Raw genomic sequence first — 22,073 nt, 5'->3', positions numbered from 1 at the left:
TAGATGCAGCAAAGACCTTAACACATTAAGATGTCTCACCGGCTCTAACTGGGGAGCCTCCAAAGATACTCTCCTCTCACTATATACAACACTAATTAGATCAAAACTAGACTACGGCTGTGCCATATACAATACCCTAAACAACTCTCTTTCTAAAAAACTTGACTCAATACAATATCAGGCTCTCAAACTAATTACACGCACCCAACATGGCACCTCTTACACCTCACTTCAGGCCCTTACAGGAGAAATGCCACTAAATCTACGCAGGGAACATCTAAGCCTTAATTTCTGGGCCGCGTCCCAAACAAACCCTCTCATCCAAAACCTAATTAACCAAAACATTAGCCCAAGAAACCAAGCTCTAGCTCGCAAACACCCCTTACTCACCCCAATATCCCAAAGAATAACTAACTACCTCAATGAACACCAAACTCAAAATCTTAAACAAAACTGCAAAAAATCAAATATCTTCACCCCTAAACTCAAAATACCCCAAATAGACACAACGCTAGCTAACCAAATAAATAAACAAACCGACCCAAACATAGCTAAAACCACCACACTTGCATACATACACGAAAATTGGCCAAATTGGTGTCACATATACACTGACGGATCTTCAGACCCGATCTCCAACCACACAGGCTTCGGAGTCCATACCACACAACCAGTTATATCCACACAATCTTACCGACTCCCTAACAACCAATCAATATTCACGGCCGAACTTATGGGCATGGCCTCAGCCCTGCATAACCAACAATCTAAAAACAACAAAAAAATCCTAATTCTCACTGACTCCCTTAGTGGACTACAAGCCCTCCAAAACAAAAATACCAAAAAACGACCTAAATTAATAAACCAAATACTTAAAAGCTCCAACGACCTAACAAAAGCAGGCAAACAAATAACCTTCTTGTGGATCCCCGCCCACGTAGGAATTTACGGCAATGAAAGCGCCGATAAAGCAGCTAAATTATCTCTCAAAATACCAGAAATAAGCCTAAACCTACCCATCTCAAAATCAGAAATTAAAAGTGTAAACAAACAAAAAATAACCAAAAAATGGCATAATCAATATCAAAACTCAAATAGCCAAATAAAAAAAGTGCTCAGAAAACCACTAGCCAAACCTAAAATCCTACACCCCTCTAAAAAAATTGACAGATTAATTACAAAACTCCAAACAGGACACACCAACCTAAATAACCACCTAAAACAACTTAAAAGACACACCACAGGCAACTGCCCCCACTGCAAACAACCCGAAACCACAGAACACGCACTCATTCACTGCACCCACTATCAAACACACAGAACCACACTACAAACCGCCCTCAATCTAAATAAGGTTCCTACTCTAGATGAAATACTAAACCCTCAAAATAAACTAGAAAACTTCAAGGCCCTAGGCGTATTCCTAATCAAAACAGACCTAATTAAGCGCATCTAAAAATTAATTAATCTACCAATCCAAAATCCAATAAACATACAAACACGCACCTCACCCGGCTCCCTTAGTTCCCTCCTCCACCCACCTCGGCATTTATTCCAAATTTAAAAATTTCAAAAAATCAATATAAGCAACCCCTAAAAGCCCCCTCTTGGGTTGCACACACCACTTTCACCCTTCTCGGAATACACTAAATGGTCCGGCCAGGCCCGTGTGCGAAATACGCTGTAGTCGGAAAGCGCACGTTAAATCTTTTATATCAGTCAGTCAGTCAGTCGGTGTTAGAACCTACACCGAAACGTCGCTCCTAATTGTAATAAAGAAGTGGTTCATCCATAAATTCTTATCCTTACTTATAAATCACAACTTCTTTCAGTGGCATTTAGAAGTTGGAGTGATGAAGTAAGACGAGTTCTATGGATGAACAACTTCTTTATTACAATTAGTGCACTCATTGTAATAAAGAAGTTGTTCATCCATAGAACTCGTCTTACTTTATAAATCACAAGTCTATCAAGTGGTGACAATACCGGGTGTTCGCTCCAACGGTGGCACCCGTTACAAATACATGCACAGACAGGTCAATAGCCATTCAATAACCACATGGAATCTTTGCTAAGAACAGTGTCGACTATTCTATTGCGACTTGAAGCACCACATGATGTTGCCTGCAAGACATGGGCATCTGGAGGTGTGATCAGATACAAATTATCCTAATGTTCCTCACATGAAGCCACATTTTGCCCAGGTCGTACGTGTTTTTTACAGTGTGTGTGGGAAAAATTCTTGTATGCAAAATAAGAAATGCTTCCTACAGGAGTAGGTTAGGGTACTTGATTACAGGTGACACGTTCTGCAGAGACCGTTCCTCTTGGCGTACCAGAGAGATATATCTTGGATTCGAATCTCAGTTTCTACCTCATTATGATTCTGGGTTTAGTGTAAACATATGTTATTTTGGTAAATTGTACAAGAACTTGATTGGTAAACAAGTCGTGCGACGTTCGTAAATTCATCTCCAGTAATACATACAATAAAAAATGGTGGTGTGCCATGATATAGAAGTATAAGTGTGATATTTTGAACTATTATTTGGATATATGAAGAAACAATGAGCAGTGCCATCGCATATCGACCCACAGGAACGAGACGGGTCTTCAGAGATGGGTCTGTGGTCATTCAAGTCACTACATCTTATTTTCGATCCGTTGTCCAGGTCAAAATGTTTTGTATAATCATCAATTGTATCAATAATTTGTTGAAATGATCCTACGGAACCTTCGTTACATTGTTTCATAAGTTAGTGGTAGTTGGAATAAATAATTTTGCATAGTTCCCGCTATGCATTTAATAACTTGTAAGTTGGAACTATTCCTTAGTGAGTAATTACTTAAAGTGGAAACGCGCGGGGGAACGGGATCAGAACTTATATACCAATTTATCTTAGAGCATCATTTAAACATGATTACGCCTTTTCTCGAGGGATTTAAACTTTGTTTCCTCTCTTATTATTCCATGACTAGTGCCTCTTGGACCCTGCAGATTGTTCTTAAAGCAGCCAGGTGTTTGATTCTTATCTTTCGTGTATTTATCCAATATATTTCTGCAATAATCAAAAGTTGGAAAGTTGAATGATGTGTACATACTCTCTAACCCTTTTCGAGATAACCGATATTTATGACTTCGAAAGAAATATATCTATAGGGCACACTTTCTCTTACCTCGACATGACTATACCACAGTGTTCTTGCAAGATCAAACCTAGATGTCTGTTGTGTTCAACGTGTGCTTTATTAGTATCATTCATTTGTAACGCGGGTTTTGAGCTTGGAATTATTTCGTGTGGAATGAATAATCTTGCCATGTATCTGCCCAGTTAGAAATCTTTATTAGATCATCATCAATAACAGTGGCAGTATGAATATGATCATCTAAAATCAAATATAAAGTAGTGTCAAAGGCAAAATTCTGCATATTGCTTTCGATGCCCTCGGTGATATCCTTAATATATTCTAAAAACAACAGTGGTCCCAACACTGATCCCGGAGGTACGCCTGCATGGACTAGGATTAGGTCAGATCGGGAGTCTTGGATTGCAACCTTCGGTTTTTGTAAATAATTTCGATTGATTTCCGTTAATACAGTACGACTCAACATTAACAAAAATTCCTTTATGCCATACTTTATCAAAAGTTGTACTTCACGTCACAGAACACAGCTCTGACGTCTTTACCATCATAGAGCGCACCGGCGATACAATCATACAGTTATGTTAATCGTGAAAAAGCAGAAACACCTGGCAGATAACCAGACAGTTTGAAGTATGTGTTATCACTCAAATATGTAAACACGTCTTTAACAGCAGCGTTAAAAAAACGTTTAGTCAATACTGTTTTTCTTATGACGAATGCCTCTCTCCATATGTCAGGGAAACTATGAAGCATAAGAGATACCTACTTACTGATACAATCGGGTCCAACAGCTTTTGTTGAGTACACTGACAGTAGAATATCTTTGTCTTCATCGCATGTATTGCTTAGATATACTTGGTTGATTTAATCAATGTTTGGGAGAATCTTGGTCTGGGAACGCTATCGTTGACTATGCGGTGTACAATTCATTCATTACATCTGCGATGGATTTGCCATCATCATAAATATTATAATTATAACATAATTGAGGGAGCGTCTCAGCCGCAGTGTGCCTGTACATGTTTGAATAGTTTGTCACTGGACACCACCACGGGTTATTGCTTTGGTTCCCAGTTTTGCCAGCACCATTCCTGTACTCGTCCTTTTCACCAATGTGGTAAATATAAACGTCGAAGACCTGCATCACTTCGGGCTTTTCACCTACATCGATGTGACATGCCGTTCTATAAATACTCACTTCCCTACGTTCAACAGAATGTATCATAACTTTATGTGATAAAAAGACATAAAAACGTCCATTTTTCACATCAAGGTCACTGCTCATGAGAACTACAGTAAATAACTTCATGTGGATTACTCCGAGTGCAGCCCAAGATAACTTATAAGATTGAGGCGAGCCGAATGACCTTCCATAATGAACGACGTCTCTGTTGTGGGAGAATTGATTTTCAAGCATGTGGATGTAATGGTTTTGAATATCCATTTTGATTCCTAAAATCTTTCTGAGGCAGTCTTGTTGTACTGATGGGGTACATAACAGCGACTGCATCATTTCACCACCCGCACGTGGCTGTTCCCGAGTCATGAGGCCCTCCATAACAACCAGTCGATACTACTGAATGACCTTGAACTGTCAACGACTTGATTTCCAGTCGATAAGCGACAAATAGTCCTGAAACTCAAACAAACTACTTCAGGCTTTAAAGCAGGTTCAATATTAGTACTATTCTTTCAGTGCACTATTTCCTTTAAACGTCAAATGCTAGTTTTAGACGTAAACTGGATTATCATCGATGCAAAGTCGTCGAAAGTACCTGTTCTATTGAACCTGGGCGCCGCTGTTTCATGTTTGTCCATTACTCGTCGCAAAACAGACTGGCTTTTACAGTCGATGTACACAAAGAATGGTTTTACACTGATTAAACAAGCATCTTGAGTTGTTTTATATAATTTGTTATTTCTTTATTCTGATCGAACGAACGACTGTTGAATTCTAGGGTCGTCACAAACACACGCACACGCACACGCACACGCACACGCACACATACACACACACACACACACACACACGCACACGTACGCACACATATACACACTCACAAACAAATTGTAATCCCAGTAGGTTATTAGCACAGTACATAATTTATTGATCTTAAAGTGAAATGCACCTCCGAACAGTTGTCATGTCATGTGATTTATTACTTTGTTCTTTTAATAGATATTGAGAGATTACACCCTGGGTGTGATATATGAATTGCAGTATACAAGTGGCTCGACGCCAGTATCATATATATACCCCACAGTTTGCGATGAAGGATGCGTCGATCATGAAACTAGAATACAGAATATAAAGACGTGAGGGGCAATCGCTATATCTGAGTATCTAACTGAACTGTCATTTCGCTGATCCTTGGCCGACATACGGAAGCGTAAGAAGGCGTATGTTGCATCTACGATGTCTCAATAAAGTTTGCCTTACTTCTGAAACCAGGGATGTATAAACCGTTAACCTACCAGTTCACAGCGTGAACATCTCACAATACCATGAATCAGTATTCTATTATTCGTCATAGAAAGCAGATTACTCCACTTACATAATAAGAACTTGCTATTTCAAGCATGCCCTCAATTCATTCTTTGTTCGTGCTAAGAGGCTTATAAACATATCAGTCTTGTAAATTAAAGCGCCATGTTCTTATCATTGATTCACAGTCACGCCGCTTCAATACCAGTCCATTTGAATGTACTATTGATTCACAACTGGCGATTACAATCAAACTACTGAAAAATAATTATCAATCTGTTCAATATGATTCGATAGCAATCCTCTCTTTGGTCGAAGTGCAATTTGTGATTAAAATAGCTTATGGCTGGAAAATGTGGACCACATTCTATTTCAGCTGCGTTTTGGGCAGTCGGGAAGTCAAGGTAAGGAAACTTGCTATTTGTGGGCGGTAAATATGCCAATACTTCAACAGTGTCTTCAGGCCTTGGAATGAAATATTTCATCGTTGCCGTGGCCTTTCTGAGTAATGAGTATTTGTGATTACGTTAGTGACGGTTCTGGAGACTTGTATGCACTGTTGTTAACCCACGAACAAGCTTACCATTCAGTGATATTGGACACAACCTCAACTGCCGACAGGGAGATAAAGTAGCATTATCATTCAATTCAAACAGGAGTCAATACAATGATATTGTAGCACCATAAGGAACGCCTAATCAGAGAGCCACATGTTCTAGCTGATGCAGAAACTGTTGAATAGGATGGAGTATTAACCCATGACTTGATATTCTGAATGTAAACGTTTGAAAGTAAGCGCTGAGACATAGTGGCGAGATGGATTATACAGAATACACGGCGATGCTCATGTGATGTCTACGGTAAGATTGTTCAATTCTGCGGCCCCACAACTGGGTGTTTGTCAGGATCCGTAAACACTTCACGTGCCATAAAACATTTTTAGTTCGTGCTAAACGTTAGCCCACAACCATAACAATCCAGTTCTTGCGTAATCAATAGATAGCCTAATTTTGCTTGTAGTACGGACAAACCGCCATAGAAAGAAGAGAATCTTTTTCAGAGGGAACACTGTAAACAAAATTGTTGAAAAGTAATCAGTATGAAGACGTTGTCGAAATCAGGGCGTGATCACATTCTGCCAGAACAACCCTCAATTCTCAGTGTTTCTAAAAAAGGGTGCTTGAAGGAAGTCGGTTACGACTTGTATGAGGCTGAAGGAGACTGGGGTCGTGGGGGATACAACTGATGGGTGAAATGTTGAGTAAACACGGTGCTTGGAAGAGTTGGTTGGATGGTTTGTTGTTTAACGCCGCACTCAGCAATATTCCACCTATATGACGGTGGTCTGCAAATAATCGAGTCTGGACCAGACAATCCAGTGATGGATATCATGAGCATCGATACACGCAATTGGGATCGATGACATGCGTCAACCAAGTCAGCGAGCCTGCCCAGCGATTCCCGTTAGTCGCCTCTTAAGACAAGGAATAGCGGAATTGTGCAATGGAAGCGTGGACGTATTTCATACATCGTCCGACTCATAACTAGATGGATGACCACACGTCGCACGGACTTAATGTGTGATATGTGAATATGCAATACGTAACGTAACACCGCGTTTGACTTTTTAGCAGTCATATTTAGACGCGCAAGGAAGGTCTGGAAGATAAAATTTCATTCTGACTTACCCCAAAATACGATACAATAAGTCGTACATATATCATTTGAAAGTCCAACTTGTGTACATTTATGACATCAATAACAAGATACTCTGTATATCATACAACTTATCTTTGTTGGTCATGTGTAGTCTGTACCTAAACGGCACCACTGAAATGTATGCTATTAGCCTATGGCCTTTCAGTAAAAGCAAACACATATTTCATTGTTTGCTTGATTGATGACGACTGTGTGGCAGATTAATGCAGTGGAATGTCAAAGATGTCACAGTCAGTGGACTTGCATTACTTTGTTCAATGAACAGGTCGTATGTAGATTAAACAAGAATCACAAAGAAGGATTTAAATTGTGGATTCAAACCAGGTCTTTTAAGGTAAGTGAACGAACATTTACCGAGCGGAACCCTTACACGAAGAACCGGACACGATATGCAATTAATGAGGTGCTTTCGTCTGTATGCTTAACGATTGCAGTTGTACTCTCAGATTTTAGTAATTTATTATCTCACAATGTCCGAATATATTTATGCAATAAACGCTGCAATAACAATGGCACAGCAAGACGTAATTGTGTTCAGTGCATTTCGGCTATAGTAGGCTTTAATGCCTCTCTTGACGTTTTATTGAACAACTCATCGACAAGCGAATATTTTAAGACAGTTAGAAATGCGTATAATCGCAATAACAATTCATATGTTAATTCAGTTGGTTATGATCGTTACTGCCTTTCAATTTCACACAGATTATTGGCAAGTAATATTGCAATTTAGTGCGACTGAATTTTCAGAATTGTATAACTCATGGACTTTGCGTCAAAACAGGAACATATGGTGACATGTGCTGCTATTTCTTGGTTTGACATTTATCTGCTGACACAGCTGTGATCTGACTTATCGGTTGATGAGATAAACCTGAACATGGCGTAATCGCTTCGTTGTGTAGAAATGAAGTGATTTTAGAACATCACAGCGAGGTCAGCCAGAATAACCGTTCATATTCGGTACAGAAAGGCTTCAGTGCCACTACTGTTTATTGCACATTTAGTATTATCTGTCAAGCTCCGAAGTCCCAGACGGCGTTTCTACCAGAATGTTCCCATGGCTTACACACGCAACCGTTTCCAGGTACACCTTGGTGTTTGGTGCAGATATAAAAGTACGATATAAAGACGGTATCGTGAGCTGTTTGATGCTTACCACTACGATAAACTTCACATCAAATAGAATTTGTGGATTTGTTGTATCAGTTAACAAAGCTGTCTTTAGTTCAAGCCACCAGACGCGGTGATCCTAAATCACTGTGCTGCCTTTTATGTGTGTGACAGTGACTGGCAGTGGGCACCCAGCAGCGCCGTATCCTAGTAGCCTGACCTTTAGGTGATGATAATTCTATGACAGGATTTTACTTGATGGTCGGATGCTTGTACTCATTAGATACTTACTGGTTCAAGTGTCATTCAACGCCGCTGTGCATTGTGCAGGCCTGAATAGTGTCATCATAGAAATTACAACGCCCTTTCCCAATATGTGGCCCATGCTCACAGCCACAGATGGTTTCTAGATCACATACGGACCTCCTGTAAGCATATTGATCATGATCGAGCACATGCTGTTATGCTTTTGTTTTATTTATTTGTTGTTTAACGCCGCAATATTCCAGCTATATGACGGCGGTCTGTAAATAATCGAGTCTGGACCAGACAATCCAATGATTGATATCATGGGCATCGATCGACGCAATTGGAATAAGATAACATGCATCAACGAAGTCAGCGAGCCTGACCACCCTGTCCTGTTAGTCGCCTCTTACGACAAGGATAGTCGCCTTTTTCGGTACGCATAGTTTGCTGAAGACCTTTTCTAACCCAGATCTTCACAGGTCCATACAGTTATGCGCAGTCTGCAACTTACATGTAATACAACGAGACAGTGCCATCAATAGTTAGCGCCTTCGAGAGGGTGGCACGCAGACACAGATATTGCTTTGATGTGGTGACTTCGCATTTAAGTACATGTACCCCCTACCAAACATCAACATCAATCATCATATCCCCAACTTAATCAAACACATGCAATGTTGGAGGTACACAATTGTACTGTGTACAGAAATACATATGGAGTGCAAGTGTATTGAACGTCCGTTTCTGATAACATTTCATATGTAGACATAAATTGTTTGATAGGCATTACTTAGAAGTTGACGGATGACAAGGTAGACACAATTTTATGGATAACAACTTTTTTAATACTGTAAAAAGCGACGTTTCGGTATAGGTCCTTGCTTGACAACGGTATAAGGATCTAAACCGAAACGTCGCTTTTTACAGTATTAAAGAAATTGTTATCCATAGAATTGTTTAAACCTTATGTAGACATGCCCTCTTTGCCAACAACCACAGCTCTATAACCAGTCACGTGTTGATTAAATAAGTGCAGTGTGATGACATCTAACATTTCTGATGAGGCAGTTATGGTGTTGGACTGAGCTCCCATTGCGTCTAGACGTGATCCAGCGGGTTAACTGAAGCAAGGGGCTCTATGCACACTCATAAGTTCGGTAGACTTCATGCCAAATCGCATTTATTACAAAGGATTATTGAGATGCGCCTATGGTGTGTGCAGGTCTGATATTTCACAAAGTAAATCGTCTGTCGGTCAACATCAGTTTAAAGATATCAAAGTCAGCCAATCTCTTGGGTCGATTTAGTAAATTTCAATTTGAAAGGCAATTTGTTGGTAATGTGATTGTGTTTGAGGCCCATGAACTGTGACACACTACAATGTAAACAACTACCGACTGTTGTTATATAGAGGTCTCAAACCATACGCCGCAGCTCTGCTACATACTGATGATTCAATGCGTCGGCACCGCGCAAGATTCAATACGTCGGCACCGCGCAAGATTCAATACGTCGGCACAACGCACGATAATAAACAGTCTCGATTCGAAACAGTGATGTTCGCGTATAGGCAAAATAGCGGAGAATTATATGAATGGATCATTGAAGGTAAGTGATGACACGAGGTGTTTCTGAAGGGTAAGCAAGTCCTGCCCCACCGGTAGCATCTGCCACTCTCCTGTGGCCAAGCCTCCTGTGCCTCGTGGAGAGTCCTTGTAAGAACATAGGCCTCGAACACCCTATGTTTGTCATAAGAGGCATTGAAATGAATCTTTAGGTTAGATTCCGTCACTGAAGTTTGGTTGACTGCATGTCATCGTGTTCTTATTGCGTGTGTCGATGCTCAAGGTGACAATAACTGGATTGTCTGGTCCAGAAGCGATTATTTCCCGACTGCCGTTCGGCGTTCAACAACAAACAACAAATCGTTACTGACCAAGCAATACATTGTTAAACCAGGACGGGTAAATTTTCCTTTCAGCTACTTTTACACTAACGAGGTGAACTTATTATCGGTGTCTTTGAAGCCAGTGTTCAGTTCTTCGGTTTCCAGGAAGCCACGTGGCCATGCCATTCACCCTTCAAAGGTCCGGAGATATTCAATAGCAAATGTCAAACACTGTTAGCCTCAAGTGTGTCTTGTATTGGGAAACTTTAATAACCCTTTGCAGCCGGCTTCTCGCATACATTTCGATAATGCTAATGAGGCCATACTGTTTATGTGTGTTATTATTTTCACCTTTTGATTGTTGATTAGATTTAAGTAAGACGCATGCAGAATGTCCCCCGAAGCATCAGACGGGAAGATCGCAGCTGCCAATCACAGCGTTCATCTGATACAATTTACTAAATTATTTCACGATGCAGTAGCTTTGGCATCCGGTCCCATCGTGTAATTGTGTTTATCCTTCGGCATACTTCGTTTGCAATGCTCCATTCAAACCCTACTGGTATTTTCAAATGTGTCGAGACACATTCATAAAAGAGTTATTTCGCTTTCCAAACTTAGGACTGCTTCAACTGAAATCATATGACTTATCCTTCAGGTTACAAGCTGCATAACTCCGTACTTGAAAAGCGAAGGTTAACCCAGAAATACCATACAACTTAATCGTGAAATCAGTAAATGACCACAAAATATCATTGAATAATCAACAATTAATATCAAAACACACACGACTAGGTTTACGCTCATAAAATGCAATAGATGGTCAAACATGTGGAAACAATAATACATAACCTGCCATATCATACAGGTCAGTGGACAAATGTCCATCATTTGGATGCCTCGCGTTAAGCACGTGCTCCATTTATGGGACCAGGAAACAGTGTTTGAAGCAGGCAGACAAGTCAGCACTTAGATTTGCCGTCCACACTGGATAAGAACCTACATTAGACGGAAGCCACGTTGTGGAAGGCCTCGAATCGCTCAGGTCTCGCACTTAGATAGGTATAGCTGGAAACTGTTTCCACGCAAAGCATCTCGAATGTGGTAGTCAGTCCTGACAGTGAATCGACAACAGTTACTGCTCACAAGCTCCTTGCAGCAGACCACACGATGCCAGGATGGTAACTCATGTGCCAAGCGCTGGGACGGAGCATGGACTGTAAACAATTAAGGGAGATCACTCTAATTTACTGTCACTAAAAATCATCGGAAATAAACTTGAAATATAGCGATTGCAACATAACAGTTATTTCTTTGTTTGCAGGTAAAACCGAGTGTATCTCACTTGTACACTACCCGTGTATAGCTGTTGGTGCGAGGCGTTGCTGCCTCAACGTGGGACTTCTGCAACATCATAGCCATTGAAGACTTGCGGTAGTCATCTTCCCTCAGGTATTTACTTCTACAGTTCTCAGTAGTAATCAGCTCAATAGAGTGAGTGAATTTTATGCCGCTTTTAACAATTTTCCTCCACGGCTGGGATACACCAGAAATGGGCTTCACACACTGCACCGATGTGGGGAATCGAGCCCGGTCCTTCGGTGTGACGAGCAGAGGCTTTATCCACTAGGCTGTCCCTCCCTATTAGAAAATGCATAATCCGTCTGTAGGCCTGGCAGTGACCCTAATCAATCAAGTCAATCAATCAACCAAGTTGACTCGCCAAATCACCAACGGCGGTACATGAGATATGTATTTGTATACATAATACAGTATCGTCACCCGTTTCACTTGACATTTCATTTAAACTCTTTCAGAATCTCATCGTCTCGACAGTTAATATGCAACCGTCATTTCTTGAACTCTATCAGATTGTCATTGTAGCCACAAGTACTGAGGCTTGGCAGCCAGAGCGGCATAGTGCTTTACATCAGTGTATACATGGCGTTTGAATGCTAATTGTACTCATTCTATCTGTGATTTTGTGATAGTGTTGGGCCATGTTACGGAAGTTTTTGACGGTTCTTTTCCACGAGTACATTTCCAAATTATGTTGTTCAGATGAACAATTGACTTACCTTTGCATGTATTTTTGACATGTATCACCGGTGGTGCAGGATACGCTCACGTTTACGCGAACACCTGGTATCATTACTGTTTGATAGTGATTCATAAACACATCCTCATGATATAGTCGAAATTGTACAATCAACTCTGCTTTAAGCAGAGATTTCTATTGGATAAGGATTTTGTCGCTATAGTTTCATGTTGCTGCAGGTAGTTTCACGTGGGCCTTAGAGGGAGATTATACTCGGGGTCCGTTGTAGTCATTAAACATAAGGAATCAATCAGAACCCACGTTGTTTTTCTGGACACCGATGGTTATAATGGACATAATTATGCCAGTTTACTTTTACTTGAATGACACAGAGACAGTGAGGGATTTGACACGAGTGACTCTTTACAATATGTAGACCCAGACAGAAGTGGGCATCAAACCAGGGGTCACAGCCCCCCTTTAACTAGCGATCATGGCAGAAAGTAGACATGTAGACACGTTTCTCCAGCAGAGATTGCATACATACGCCCTATTTCATCTTTACAAGATAAATAGTTGATAGTATGCTTAAAACCATAAAGAATATAGTTAAGTTCATGAGTTTAAAATAACCTCGACGAATGAGACAGCGTGAATTCAGTCAAACAAATCGGTTCTAAACAACAACGATCGGTTAAAATTCAGGTCTGGATCACAGTGGTTGATAACATGATCAACGGTCAACACCAGAGTGTGATTCAACGCTGTACACAGCGATTTCGCAAGTCGACTCGAAAATAACAGTTACATATATATATATACTGCCTTAAGCAAGACTTAGTGTTTATAATTAACGTTTCCTCTCACGTGTTTTCATGAGTTCATATTCATGTTCCTGACAGTGTATGTTTTGAAGGATGTTAATTGTGGTTACAGTGTACATGGATCTGAGGCACCATTTGATCAAATGGTTCATGTCCGTCAGTGGGGTAGTCAGCTACATTCTAGAAAGGCACACACACATTTCATGACAGTGTAAATCACCATGAACAGTTAATAAAGCTCATGTCAGCTGGTTTCCATGTACAGGTTGTACTTTACCATGTAAATGAGGTGGCTAAAATTGCATACACATAATGAATATTCATTATGTGATTATTAGCTGTGAAAGTAGAGAAAATATATTTTTATTTAACGTGTCAGTGCGTCTGTCATCAACAGACACGTATTTCCATCTCATATCAATAGTACAAATAATCCTCCTTAAGATGAGAAAATATCCATCTTTAGAAATGGCTAGACCCAGATACTCTTGCTATTGGCCAGCGGGGATCTATATTTCTGGCGGAAATCATTATATTAATTCCCCAAGGGAGGTCGAGACCGAAAACGTCACCATCACCCGCATCTGTGATTAAAGATGACTACACTGGGTGAAGATGACCCATGATTTCGCAGCTTTGTTAGAGACTGGCCATTTGATATTCTGGGGGCTGGGATTTTCTTTGAGACAGGACAATTTTAGGTCATTGCTTTCAAACATTTGAGCTAATTTATACTTTATAATTATAATTTATATTTTTGTTCAGAGCATCCAGCATGCATGCCGAACACATTGTCTCTGTAAAACCCGTGTTAAATTTTGTTTTTCTGAATTTTATTATAGTCAACCTACATATTGTTTCTGTTATACAAACTGTGACGTTAAGTTTACAACTACGCACGGTGACAGGAAGTGTAGGTCTCGGTGTTCTTCTTTGGGGATGTACAACTCAAGCATCCTATGAGTTGCTAGAAGGTTAACTTTCTCCTTACCATCACCTCCTGCCGGCTACCCATTTACTGCTGGGTGACGAGAAGCATATCTCGAAAGTCATTTACCTAAGGAGACACGTCATGTTTTACATGTGCTTCAGTGTTGGGCAGGACTGAAGTCCTAGAAACTCTCAGGTGTCAAGCTGCCGAACGCGATCACCCATACTGCTACTCTCCGCGATCTGATCGGTGACCTGTGCGCTCTAAACGGGTTCAGGAGCTACCAGTTGTGTCATCAACTGTCTGTGTTCAGTACTGGGTCTGGGCCCAACAGTTGTCACATTCTGACAACACGGACGAGGTAACAACAACACAGACGAAAGCATCTCGGATGTTGCCTTTCCTCCCCTGTCAGCAATATCTTCCAGATTTATAACGGCGACTAGTAAATGACACTCTCGGCCAGCATAAGTAAGTGGTAGACAGCATGAGTGGCGGTCCATGCTATCAGAGCAGGAGTAGCAAAGGATTGTTACAAATAAGTGTTAATAAATGGCTGAAGCACTATATTTGTATGTGGTAGTTTGGTCTTGCTGATGCAAGAATTCTTCCCTGATGTCGCAAACAGACTCTTACCCCCTACATAGGTACAATTTGTTTCTCCCGCTGTAAAGTTGCACTCTGCCGATAAATACGCCGAAACGCCTAAATGTGTTTGTATGTGGCTGTTCATTTAGGTGGGAAATACCAAACCAGTGTCTAGACGCTATTGTATAGGTAGGATGTTCTGATTGAGACAATTCCAGCCTCTACAATGCTAAAATGTGTAACATTAATATAGCTTAATGACACTTCTACACTATTGTACCTATTTTCCCACGAACCCACGGAACATACACCGTCCAGGCAGCCAGAGCCATTCAACTGAAACAACTGATACAAGTTAACCAAAGGAGGCGCTCTATTGTATATATACCAGACGGAAGGTCAATCCGAACACATACAGTTTAAGTTGGTGCTTAGTTCTTTGAGACAAATCTCATTTGACACACCATTTACACAAGCAGGAAGGTATCGCCTGTTTGGAGAACTACCCAACAATGCATTGGGACTATTTTCGAATACTTGTCATTGTTTCAAAGTGATGGAGATGGAGTGTCTTTATGTGTATGGATGTCGAGGGAGACCTATGCACACACGCATGTGGCCTCGATTTGCTTAATTAAAACATGCATGTGGAATCTGAAAACACTTAAGGTCCTACGAATACTTAATGAGAGCGTTTGATCTCAGATAGATAGGAAAACCAAGATTAAAACAAATCAGCGTCAAGTTGACACAAGCTGCCTCACGCTGTCTCAAGCTGAAAGCAAACACGAACGGTGTATACGTTCACCAAGGACGGCGATGCCTATAAGGGTATATTGGTTGGTTTCACGGGAGCATGGTTGCGTTCTTTGGACGAATTGTTATGGAAACCAGATGTAGGATAAAATAGGATTCAGGCTTCCAAATTAAATTGTCCCTTACCTAAATATATTTTATCTATACAAAAGCATGTCTGTTTCATGCTTCCTTCCACATCAGATCAAATGGCACGTCTGTGATCTTTTCACAAGAGCTGAATGTACTGAAAGTTTATTTCTTTTCAATAAGTGGAGAGATATATGACACTCGGTACCAAGAAGAAAACACATCCTTTTGTTGGTTTCAAAGTACAGTTAATACGACACAACCGCTGAGAAAAACATTGTGAGTTGACCCATCTATACATTTTCATACAACTATTTGTTTTTATTTGAGTGTGTTTTAAATTTTTATTCAAACTATACGACACTTCAAACGCGCCTCAGAATCAGACAAAATGCAAGAAGGAAGTGAACAGGTTTAGTCAGACCGTGTTACTTGGCTATTACAACAGATCCTCTGATAGCCTTGGGCAACTGGACGCTGTGAAACAATGTTAACACATGACTCTTCTCGGCACCCTCAGGCATACTCTAGCTGTGCGTGGGTAGATGTGTGCCACCGACAAGGGGCAGCCATCACTGGAACAGATTTGAAGACAGTCAACATTCAGTTTGACCGGTTTGCTTCCCATAATGACCGGTTGGCTTATAATGACATGCCTGTGGTGAATATATGGTATATTTGAATACAAGCACATGTCAACTTATTTCCATGTATCCTCTATCTATCGATCATAAATCTATCATGTTAAACGATCAAAGTCATGCTTTTATTTATTAATCTATCCATCATATGAGAATCATATTAAAAGCTGTCTGTCTGTCTGTCCGCTGTCGTTTAACTTTTTTATAAATATCATTTATCAAAGCGGTCCATGTGGTACGATGTTTAATCTTTGGACTGGACTGCCTAATACTGCATATACAGTGTATATGTTTTTTTTATTTATGTCTAATTGATATCGATCAATTACCTATATATTATTTACATACACCATGTATTACGATACATGTAATATTTATAAAGCCTAAATAGTTGTAAAAATGTGTATGGAATTAGTTCTATACAAGTAACACATGTTATTATCATTTACAGATTAAAATGATAAATGCAGCAAAGAGGGTTTGGATTATTATTATTATTATTATTATTATTATTATTATTATTATTGTTGTTATTGTTATCATTATTATTTACATATTAAAATAAAAAATGCAGCAAAGAGGGTTTGGGTGATCCTGGCACAGTCAGGCTGTTTAGGCTCATCATCAGCTCAGGGCCATTGCCCCCTCTACACGCAGTCCAGACAGCAAATGGGAATTCTCCCAGGAAGCGCTGCCTAATAAAACCCACCCAGAATTTTTCGGAGAATGTGAAGACTTCCCATCACTGCAGCCTTCTGCATTACCCAGATTGCCAGAAGGGTTGTATTCCTGGTAGCAAACCCGGGTACTCTCCCAATGTCAGTCAACAGATTGGGAGGTACCAAACCTTAGGCACCGAGAACAATGGGGAGTCGGACAACCTGGTACTTGGGATGCAAGCGATAGTGTCAAAGGGGACTAAACAATCAATGATACAACTAATTTCATTGGATTTATCAAAAAGGACAAGATCAGGTTTTTTGGCCTGGTTACGTCTGAGGCTGTAATTATTATTATTATTATTATTATTATTATTATTATTATTATTATTTAATAGCTAGTGTCTATCTACCTTTCACTAATACTCCACTCATTTGAATGATCCAAAGACGTATGTAGATACGTCTATAGACGCCTGTGGTTTATCATTGTATTATCAGACACATTTCACAGTCATCAGATGACCAACACTGACAGTCCCTCAATTTGGACACATCTTTGATTACAATACGATTTAATTAAGCGTCTCAAAAACTTCCAGTAATAAGCACTATACATTCACTGCTGACATAGTGGGTAACGCTACCCTCCTTCTACACCGACATCTCCCTGTGCCAGCCGTAACGTAATTTGCCCCGTCTAGAATCATTGGCCTAACACCATTTGCCAATCCACGTGTCCTGCATACATCGACACTAATCACGTTCATTACTAGTCTCAACACTTCAGTCTGCCTTAATTACGCCGCGCCTTTTATGTTACACCATAAATGATAATAGGCGTTGTATGGGAACACACATATTTCGACTTGACCCTTGTCTACTATTTACATAAGCTAAATGGTTCTTGTTCCTTTAGACGTCACTACAATATTCATTAACTATATGTATATTCATTGAGGCTTGACAGGCGATCGTTTACTCCAGGGCAGTGTTTAAAGCTGGGAACTGCGTTGTGTCACTTAACTCAACGACCTGTCTCATCGAAACACCAACACACTGTAGCGACGTGTCAGTGGAAGCGACACTGCAGCTCATGGAGCACCTTGTAGGGGATTGTTTCAGCGGGACTTCGGTGGAGTGTGTAACGGGCGGCAGCGTATAATAATGGTCAAACAAGTGGCCTGATTAAGTGTCAGAAACAATGGCCCCTGAACGCTGGGACCACTCTACTTTTATAATGGCAATAGTGCTGGTCACAGGAAACTATTTATTGAATCACTACAAAGCCTAAGGCGACATAATGAATAGGAATGATGTTGTTACGCACGTACGGAAGACAATATGAGATCTATTATAGACGACTAAACACAAGTTAGAGAGGGAATTAGCGACTGGTATATATGTGTGGGCTGGAATCAACACTTTTGTCGATATCGAGTCTGGACTAAGCAAACCGGTTCTTGACAGCATGAACAAGGATCCACGCAATCGAGATAAAATAATACATCTTCAACCAGGTCACACAGATGTTGACCACTCGATCTAATTTTAGTTCATGTTTTTAAGAGCTTCAATACGGTTGACCCATTCTTCCCTTTAATCACAAGGCAGCGTAATATTGATTTCACCATGAATTTGGAAAATACTCACTTCTGGCTGTTTAATCCGAGGTTTCAAACCTCCAAAGCAACCTCTCCTAACACTTGATTTGACGCCCGCATCATCGCCGAACATAATATTTTCTGAAAAGTACTTTTTTCGCAATTGTTTTCGTTAGGTATTTTGATGTGACCATTCATATGTTACAAATCCAGTGTTGTGGATAGTACAATGTTCAAAGTTATGACAAATTATGTAGAAAACATAATATACATCGACAAAGAAAGTGTATTTCCTTGTTTCAGAGACGACAGAGAGCCTTGCATTTGAGGTATTATCATCGTTATTCGTCTGTGACGTCGGTAATCATGACTATTATAAACATTGTCTTTGACAACAGGATAGGTGGCATGCTTGTTGTGGGGGTTGACAAACATTTGGGACTAGGTGAGTGTATGTCTGCTTGCGTGACATCGAACAGTGTGATCGTTACTAAAGCTGTGATTGTCTGGTGCAGACTGGATGTTTTACATGATGCAACGGTATATTGTGAACATTGTTTCATGTGACCATGGTATATTGATGCATATGACTATGTTATATTGTGAATATTGTTGAATATGACCATGGTATATTGTGAACATTGTTGAATATGACCATGGTATATTTTGAATATTGATGAATATGACCATGGTATATTGTGAATATTGATGACTATGACCATGGTATATTTTGAATATTGTTGAATATGACCATGGTATATTATGGATATTGTTGAATATGACCATGGTATATTGTGAATATTGTTAAATATGACCATGGTATATTGTGAATATTGTTGAATATGACCATGGTATATGGTGAATATTGTTGAATATGGCCATGGTATATTGTGAATATTGTTGAATATGACCATGGTATATCATGAATATTGTTGAATATGACCATGGTATATGGTGAATATTGTTGAATATGACCACGGTATATTGTGAACATTGTTGATTCCAGCGTGATATCGGATTCACGCACTCGATGCCTGCATAAATGGTTATCAATCGCGAACGTTCACCTTTAAATGTATGTAGGAGCAGCATATAAAAAACCACCTCCTTTTACCATTTCACCAGAACGTCTTTTAGCAAGGCTGAAAAATTACTAACAACGTGCTCTCTCCATGGCTTTCGCTGATGGTGGTGATTTTCTGGTGGAAGGGTATCTCTTAACTGCAGTTCTGAATTTTCCGTTACTCTGGATGACACAAATAGTAATTTCGAGTGATCTGACCCCTACAGGAACACTCGCAAACACCTGGAGACATTTTCGCATCAAGATGTCCTGATTACCGAGCGGAAAGATACAAAAGTGCATTGCCACTTCATTATTCAAACGTGAGAATGCGTCCTGTACAATATGGTATTTTGTGCTGGAATAAACATAGTAGGGATAAGTCGACCTGTCTAGACACAATTTCTAGCATACTTGCCATAACACTTTAAGTCACACTCTGGTCCAATAAGGAATTGGGTATTTTTTACAAACGTTATCACGTATTAAATGCTCTGTTATCAGAAACCCACATGTATCTTTGGTACTTCAGGCAGATTAATATAGAATGAAACAGCAAGCTCCTCGACATAATGTTCCCACAGCAGAACATGCACGCTGGCTTTGATATTCTATACGGTGTCTGAAAATACAATGCTTTGTGTCGGTATTCCGTTTAATGACAACGAAATATGCCTTATCAATGTTAACCTAAGAGTAATTAAACATTTATGGATATCTTGGCTCAGTGGGGACACGAAAACAATAACCAACTTAATCAATTTCATATATGTGAACCGACAGGACAAGTACATTCATAACATCAACATGTAATGCTTGCACTTTCTGATCTCCCTTTCAAAAGTCATTATTCCGGCATATGATGAACTGCTGAAAGGTTCAGTTCAAGTATGTTGTGGTAGATTGGTTGACTGATGTGGCACCGCAGTATCAGCTGGGAGTGTTAGTGCCTCATCTATTCAATATGATTACCCAGCAAGAACAGGGGGAAGGTTGACAGTGATGAAAGGAAACATTCTGGCCGAGATACAGTAGCTTGTAAACAGTCTGTTGTTGAGAGGGCCATTTATCAGACCTTATCGATGGATCCTGGCAAGACATGTTTTCTTAACCCAAATGAATTATAACATACGAAACTTTGCAAACCGTTAAAGTTTTAGAGTTCGTTTTTCATGCTACTACTTTGGCAAACTTTAACTGCGACTTTGACGACGACAGTCTTCCGTTTCACCACTGCTTACGGTATGTCTAGTAACATTGTCAATAAATGAGTGTGGCACTCTAATGACGGGACATGGCGGATGTCACGCCTGTGTACATGCAGTAAATTGACAAAGCGGAATGGGTATTCATATCCTGTTAACAAATCAGAATAACAAGTAGAAGAAATCTGTGCTTTAGGGATGGTCTCCCAAACAATATAGGATTAAACAGAAATACATTAATGGTTTAAAAAGAGGGAAACAATGGCAATTTAAGCTACATGCTGAGCTGCCGAGTGGGTGATCTGGTGTTTAACGGCACATTGAACAGTATTAAAGTTATTGGAATTATACAATGGTTTCAGCTTCGTGCAGAAATTTCTTATAACTATGGAATTAATGGTTTTGTCGCTTTTATTTGATTATATCACAGCGTTCCAGCTCAACGTAAATTTACGTTAACCACTTCAGTGACACCCACGAGGAAAAGTGTTACATGTGAAAAGATCACCATCTGGACGAAACAGGGTCTCGAACTCACGACCAATGGTGTCTTGGTAGTTAAAGGCTATACACAGTGTTTCAGCAGGGAAGTTCATACTTATCATTCCGACTAGCAGATTAGTGCTTAACGCCTAAGATGTAGACATGGTGCTATTCCTGGTATCGCATTCGCGATCCTGATATGGCTGTAGTTATATCAGTAAGCACTCCTCCGACACCTCATTCACAATGTTGGAAGTGCTACGTAAGCATACGTGTCCTGTTTGTGCAAACTCTGAAGAAATCAATCACAGGGTTACAACATTGAAGTCCGCAACTTTGACTTGTACAATATGTTTCCTTGTTTTACCAGGTGAACAATTAACTTGCTTTTGCGTGTGTTTGTGACTGGTACCACCGTTGGGTTTACATTTTCGCGAACATTTTGATTCATAAACACATGCTCATGATACAGTCGTAATCGTCCAATCGACTCTGCTTTAAGCAGAGATTTATGAATATGGAAACGTCGGAATCGTACAATCAAGTATTTGATA

At 40.0% G+C, this 22,073-nt stretch overlaps 1 protein-coding gene across 2 annotated transcripts in view; it reads left to right on the top strand.

Annotated features, from left to right (window-relative positions):
- Window positions 1-22,073, top strand: part of LOC139465945 (delta-type opioid receptor-like) — a 98,497-nt gene that overhangs the window by 40,967 nt on the left and 35,457 nt on the right. For both annotated transcript variants that reach the window (XM_071247953.1, XM_071247954.1), the window contains exon 2: window positions 11,923-12,050. The gene's annotated coding sequence lies outside the window, so the exon portion shown is untranslated. The remainder of the gene's footprint in view (window positions 1-11,922; window positions 12,051-22,073) is intronic.

Source organism: Haliotis cracherodii, unplaced genomic scaffold, assembly GCF_022045235.1.
Source record: "Haliotis cracherodii isolate W230 unplaced genomic scaffold, xgHalCrac1.p SCAF_18, whole genome shotgun sequence".
Classification (NCBI taxonomy): domain Eukaryota; kingdom Metazoa; phylum Mollusca; class Gastropoda; order Lepetellida; family Haliotidae; genus Haliotis; species Haliotis cracherodii.
Note: the sequence above shows the minus strand (reverse complement) of the source record. Positions and strands in the feature narration are given on the sequence as shown.